General features: G+C 42.7%; 1 protein-coding gene across 3 annotated transcripts in view; it reads right to left on the bottom strand.

The window, feature by feature from the left end:
- LOC124285096 (retinol dehydrogenase 16-like) overlaps positions 1-275 on the bottom strand; it is a 32526-nt gene extending 32251 nt beyond the window's left edge. For all 3 annotated transcript variants that reach the window (XR_006900725.1, XR_006900726.1, XM_046721253.1), the window contains exon 1: positions 213-275. The gene's annotated coding sequence lies outside the window, so the exon portion shown is untranslated. The remainder of the gene's footprint in view (positions 1-212) is intronic.
- Positions 276-7392: the final 7117 nt, after the last annotated feature.

The raw sequence follows: 7392 nt of genomic DNA, 5'->3' as shown, positions 1-7392 counted from the left end.
ACTGAAGAAATTAAACTCTTTCAAGGAACAACACAATAATTTTGAACTACAAAAGACAACTGAAGAAGTTTTAAGTCGCAAAAGGAAAATATGACAGTTTAGAACTATTAAAAACATCAACAGAACAAATGAAAAAAACAACACATATAAACAGCCACTAACAATACAACATCCATACTAACAATACAACATAGTAACGGCAAAAAACGTACCGCCTCGCAGTCGTGTTGTTGGTTCACCCACTGTGCTCTTCGTTCCACGAACTAGCCATGAGGCCGAACCATGGGTAAATTTAACAACATCGATTTGAGTGTTTCATCATCCTGCCCCACGTGCGGGGATGCTGTAGATCCTCGGCATCACCGCGTGCCTCCCCAGTGGTGGGTTCATCCTCCTGCCAAGTGTGCTGCGTTCACTCGTACTACAACTGTGGAAATAGTTAGTGTTTTTCCACAAGGTCTAGACCACGCTAATGTTTTATTAAGAAAGAGAACTCGTAAATATCACTGTTTTGACACAAATGAAAACAACTTTGAATTTCACAAAAGTCAGTGTTAGTTGAGTGAGTGAGTATGTTCTTACGCCGCTGTAACAATATTCCAGCAATATTGGGGACACCAGAAATGGGCTTCATGCATTGAACCCATATTGGTACTCGAACCCGGGTCTTCGGCGTGACGAGCGAACCCTTCAACCATCAGACTACACCCGCCCCTTTTAAATACAGAGTGAGGTGCGTTTAACGCGAGTTTAATCCCTTCTGAACAATGGGGCATTCATCTGAATGATGAAGTATTCACACCACTTTGTAACAATATTCCAGCAATATCAAGACGGGGGACCTTGGAAATGGACTTCAAACATTGTACCCATGTGGGAAATCGTACATGACGAACGTGAATTTTCAGAGTGGCGAGCCAGCGCTTTAACCTCGGCGTAAAACAATACTTCTTCACTTACTCTCATACATTCTAACTTTTACTGCCTATGTAGTAACCGTTATGAATATGGGATTCGAACCCACGATTAGCCAAACCAAAACGTTGGAGTACAGTCGAGCATGCTATTTCTAAAAAGACTTCAGAAAGCATCACACGGACTATTTGACTCTTGCTTAAACGTTGTTTGATCAAGGTTACAACTGTCATTTATTCATAACATACGTTCGGGGTCGTACAACGGACTCGTCTTTTAGCAGATTCTTATGATTGTAGAAAATGTTTTGTCGATTTAAATAGTTATATTGCTGTACTTCAACACATGTGACTTAGATTGTCTCAATATATGATGCATTTCAACACATATGACTTAGTTTGTCTCAATATATTGCTGTAGTTCAACTCATGTGACTTTTGATGTCTTAATAAATGATGCATTTCAACACCTTTGATGCCTAAATAATAGATGCATTTTAACACATAGAACTTTTGATGCCTTAACAAATGATGCATTTCAAAACATATGACTTTGGATCTCTTAATAAATGATGCATTTCAACATGTTTGATGCATTAATAAATGATGTATTTCAACACTTTTGATGCCTAAATAAAAGATGCATTTTAACACATGTGACTTTGGATCTCTTAATATATTATGCATTTCAAAACTTATGACTTAAGATGCCTTAATAAATTATGCATTTCAACACTTTTGAAGCCTTAATTAATGCTGCAGTTCAACACATGTGACTTTTGATGCCATTCGAAATAGCCACATGATGACACGTGACTTGTATGGGTTCCTAATAAACTTGACTCTGTGGACTTTTCAAATGCAAGGGATTCACATTGTAAAGTGATAAATCTGACAGATCTGTTTTCCCGCGTCCCATTGTAAACTACTTGAGAGAAATTGATCTGTATCATAAATTATAACTATGTAATGTGAATGACTGATTGATTGTTTTTCAGTTTGGTGTTATGACATTTTCAGTTTGTAAATAATAGAGTAATGAATAGATATGTTTTTTAAAAAACTCTTTTAAACGTTGTACTTAAAATGTGTATAAATACCTACTTGGTCTGTTTTAACCCATATTGGCATACGGACTGTTAGACTTGCAAAAGTTTCTAGGGTAATAATTAGTAGTTTAAATGATAATTTATAAAATAACTGCCCCCTCATCTAGACTGTTTAAAGGATAGAGGGCGGTGGGGTAGCCTAGTGGTTAAAGCGTTGGCTCGTCACGCCGAAGACCCGGGTTCGAATCCCCACATGGGCACAATGTGTGAAGCCCATTTCTGGTGTCCCCCGCCGTGATGTTGCTGGAATATTGCTAAAAGCGGCGTAAAACCAAAGTCAGTCAGTCAGTTAAAGGATAGAATTACTGTTCATCCATGGACTTAGCATTCAGTACAGCCTTGGAGCAAGGTTAATGTACTGTAACTACAGTTGAATGGGTCGTTTTTAGTAGTTGTATTAGTTCCAAGGTGTTTTGAAAGGGTTACGGCACTGTAAGACCCTTGTAAATTTAATATTTCCTGAGACGCAGTCGCAGTTTGGATTACGGCAATAATATTCGAATAAGAAAGTAAGATTGTTTATTGATAACATAAGTACTACAGCACAGTACTAGGTATTCATACCTACATGCTGTTATTACGTAATCCCTGTTGATGTATATAAGTCTGTTCTGTGCTGTAGTACTTCACTCTTGCTTGACAACGGTATAAGAATCCATACCGAAACGTCGCATCATATATAATAAAAAGAAGTTGTTATCCATAAACAATCTTACTTTCTTATTAGTCACCAACTTCTAAATGCCAATCAAACAGATCAATAATATTCTACTAGACACATTTGATTGCGTTATATAAGAAACGAGCACACACAATAGCAAATATTTCGCCATGCACCATACCACTGGCAATCAGCTGAACAGGAAGAACTACCTCCAGTTGGTTTCGGTTTGAGTTGCGGAACATGGACTCCGCCGTTTAGTGTACCGGGTACGTTTCTGTATTTTGATTATGTTTAGGATACATTTCTGTTTACAGAAACGTACCTTGGGGTACACATCTGTAGTACGGGGGTCGGTTAAAACGTAGTCAGCTTAATCATTTTCTCGATGTCGAATGTTTGAAAAGATTCCATTTTATTTTGAAGGAATCATGGGCAAAACCAAAATTTCACATATGTGGGTAATGTGATATCACAACACATTGGGGTATAATGTTTGGAACATAGCAAAACCAATTTGCCTGATGTTGACAGATAATATGTAGAAAAATAAAACTAAATGCATTTGTATCATTTTCTTGGTGAGGCTACATACTTTTTAAATCGCCCCTCGTACCTGTGCCGACCACGACCCCTTCAGCATAAATACACGCCGAACCAGATGGATAAACAACGCTTGAACACCTCGAGGAAAGTTCCCACCAATCTCTGTCTTCTTTTTGTGGGGGCATATCTTACAGAGCTGACAAAACCACAAGGAAACAGCCTGATGGAATATCACCAACAGTGTGTATCACCACTCTGCGCACGAGGATGAAGCTAGTCCCCCCCCAAGCTGCAGCATCACCCAGGCGGGAACTCTGCCAACTAGGCCATCGGGGGTTGAATGAGATGGATCTGCTTCTTGTACATACGCCATGGATGGGCCATGCACCATATCAGCACGAGGCATCCGTATGTGGGTCCGAAATAACTCCAGCTGACAGACGACTGGCAGATGGTTCATCTCATGTATACAGGCAAGTGTGTTTTAAAGAACCACTTGTACCATAAGGCGTAACTTGTTTATCTAAGTAAGGTGTGATTTATAAAGATGTGATTAGGATGTTAAACTTCAACGCGTTCATGGCGCAAAGAGACGTTTTTTCATGTAAACAGTGAGCCGGTTGTACAGACTGATTGACTGAGTTTGGTTTTACGCCGCTTTTAGCAATATTCCAGCAACATCACGGCGGGGGACACCAGAAAAGGGCTTCACACATTGTACCCATGTGGGGATTCGAACCCGGGTCTTCGGCGTGACGAGCCAACGCGTTAACCACTAGGCCACCCCACCGCCCCCGGTTGTACAGAAGTTACCTCAGCAGAAAACTGATTTATGAGATAGGTCAGAATACATCTAGACATCACACTATATATTATAAGAACCAAATATGTATCCGCTGGCTGTTCGGATATGGATGGTTTGACGCCGAAGACCCGCTTGTCTTCCTGGTATAAGGATGGGGACCACGCATCTCCTGGGTACAATGTGAAGCCCATTTCTGGTGTCCCCCGCCGTGATGTTGCTGGAATATTGCTAAAAGCGGCGTAAACCAAACTCAGTCAGTCGACTTCGGAATATATATCGGTTATATCATGGCGTATATGCTGAATGTTATAGAGAAGACAGAAAGTGGGTGAAAAAGAAAGAAACGAGGTTGAAGCAATGAGCACGGGAATTGTCAAGCAATATCGGACCCTGGTACGGCCAAGGCAGACAAATCATGTGGACACGTACCGCGGACCACTTGTGAGGAGTGAGTGAGTTAATATTTTACCTCACATCAGCAATATTTCAGCCATATCGTGACGACGTCATAAATGTGAACAAGATTTGTTTTTGTTTGTTGTTTAACGACGCACCCTGCAACATTCCAGCTGTCTGTAAATAATCGAGTCGGGACCAGACAATCCAGTGATCAACAGCATGAGTATCGATCTACGCAGTTGGGATAAGATGACACGTGTCGCCTCTTACGACATGTATGGGTTACTACGGTCTCTGGGTTACTACAGATCTTCACTGGTTACCACATGTCTCCTGGGATAAGGATGGGACCACGCTGGTCTCCTGGGATAAGGATGGGTCCACGCTGGTCTCCTGGGATAAGGATGGGTCCACGCTGGTCTCCTGGGATAAGGATGGGACCACGCTGGTCTCCTGGGATAAGGATGGGACCACGCTGGTCTCCTGGGATAAGGATGGGTCCATAAGGATGGGTCGCTTGTCTCCTGGGATAAGGGATGGGTCCACGCTGGTCTCCTGGGATAAGGATGGGACCACGCTGGTCCCTGGGATAAGGATGGGACCACGCTGGTCCACGCTGGTCTCCTGGGATAAGGATGGGTCCACGCTTGTCTCCTGGGATAAGGATGGGTCCACGCTGGTCCACGATCTCCTGGGATAAGGATGGGTCCACGCTGGTCTCCTGGGATAAGGATGGGTCCACGCTGGTCTCCTGGGATAAGGATGGGTCCACGCTGGTCTCCTGGGATAAGGATGGGTCCACGCTGGTCTCCTGGGATAAGGATGGGTCCACGCTGGTCTCCTGGGATAAGGATGGGTCCACGCTGTGATAAGGATGGGTTCACGCTGGTCTGGGATAAGGATGGGTCCAGGCTGGTCTCCCTAGGCGTATACCAGACGGTTCTTAATCGTCTGATCACAGATTCTCCGGATTCCCAGTTACTGCCGACGTAGTTCATATTGCTGTAGCTAACCAGTTCCGTAAATGTCGAAGACAGATGAACCTACCCTCTGTAGGTGTAGTGACACGTGGTCTTCCAAAACGAGCCCCATCATGTGTTGTTTCAAGTTGCTGAAATCTGTCCCAGAGACTCGCAACAGAGTCCAGGGACATATTGATGGGCCGAGTACAGGCCGATTGCCGCTCGCCAGCTTCTAAATACCCAATGCCATTACCTGGTTACATCTCTATGAGTCCAGGCGTAACCTCACGTGAGCAATTGTTGGTAAAGGTGCACATGAATACGCATGAAATGCCTTCCCGTTTTCCCTCGCGCCCTTTATTGATAAAGATAGACGTGGTTTGGGCGATTGGTAAACAGTGGGAACTGATTCAAACTCGGAAATAACTCAAGGTAACTTAGATAAGGTGAGTGAGTGAGTTTAGTTTCACGCCGCACTCAGCAATATTCCAGCTATATGGCAACGGTCCGTAAATAATCAAGTCTGGACCAGACAATCCAGTGATCAATAGCATGAGCATCGATCTGCGCAGTTTGGAACTGATGACATGTGTTAACCATGTCAGCGAGCCTGACCACCCGATCCCGTTAGTCGCCTCTTACGACAAGCATGGGTTACTGAAGATCAATACCTCTAACCCGGACCTTCACGGGTAACTTAAATAAGGACATAATAATTGTACAGACACTGTATTATAAGCATACCTCTTAGAAAAATGAGATGTTAAAACATCAAGTGTAAGTGTATATTTTCAGCTGTCATTATTCTTTTCTTCAGAAAGCAAATTATGTATATTTTGTTTTAATTATATACATACACTGCACTGAAGTTATTAGTCAATGATTTAAACAACACTCATTACTGACCCGAGTGCGTAAAATTAGAATCAAAGTTTTACTATAGATCATAGTTACTTTGCGTAAAACAGTAAAACAACTGCAACGAAACAAAAGGTACAAAACAAGCTTCAACTTAAGCATAATTTATTAACTTGAAATTATGCTCTGTTGGTTTGTTTTAGCAGATTGTACAACCATACAGGTAAATGTTCGTTATGAAATATATATCAAGAATTAAAATCAGCTCGAATCTAATTTAGTATTTGGACTCAAGACCATGGGAGTCTGCAACACACTCTTTATAACAGCCAAATCTCCCTAGTCAAAGGGGCTCCTCTGTTTACAATGATAGCAAGTATATAAACTGTGTCTGATTTGCAGCTTGAGGGATATGCATCATCTGTCGAGAGCATTAATTGGTTATACAAGTCCCAGACTAAACAGCACACCGGCTATCTCATGTACAACACTGACTCAGCCCTTGAGAATAGGTATATACAGTGAGGTGAGGTGAGGTGAAATTGGATTTAACGTCGTGCTTGAGAATATTTCGCTCATATGACGACGTGCATGCGCGTGTGTGTGTATGTGCGGCTGCTTGTACTAGCCCAGACTTAAAGCTGGTTTTATAGTGCTAGCCCACTGAGATACCATGCCGCAGTGAAGCATGGATACCCCCCCCTCAGACACATTATACTGACTCCGAGCCGACCAGTCCTTGTTGTACCCATTAATGCCGAGCGCCAGGCAGGGACCAACAAGTACCATATTTAAACGTCTTTTGGTGTGACGCGGTCGGGGATCGAAACCGCGACCTTCCGCTCTCCGGGCGGACGCTGTAACCACTACACCACGGAGGCGGTCTTGTATACAGTGAGACTCCATTGACCCGTACGAATAAGAAATCTATGTAACAACGAGTTCTAGTTATGGCGACTGTCCTAGATTGGATAGTGCTGGAGTATAAGAGCGGCGTGTAACTACACACACTCAGTCACCATTGAGTGGACGAGCAAGTGACAGCACGTTAGCTCTCGAACATAATACATTGGCAAATGGACCACCTATTGTAAAATGTTTAATCGAATGGAGTAGACGACTTTACAAGTTTCTATTA

The sequence above is a fragment of the Haliotis rubra genome, unplaced genomic scaffold, assembly GCF_003918875.1.
Source record: "Haliotis rubra isolate DU_JTF1 unplaced genomic scaffold, ASM391887v1 Scf351, whole genome shotgun sequence".
NCBI classification, from domain to species: Eukaryota; Metazoa; Mollusca; class Gastropoda; order Lepetellida; family Haliotidae; genus Haliotis; species Haliotis rubra.
This window is presented reverse-complemented; position numbering and strand designations above follow the sequence as displayed.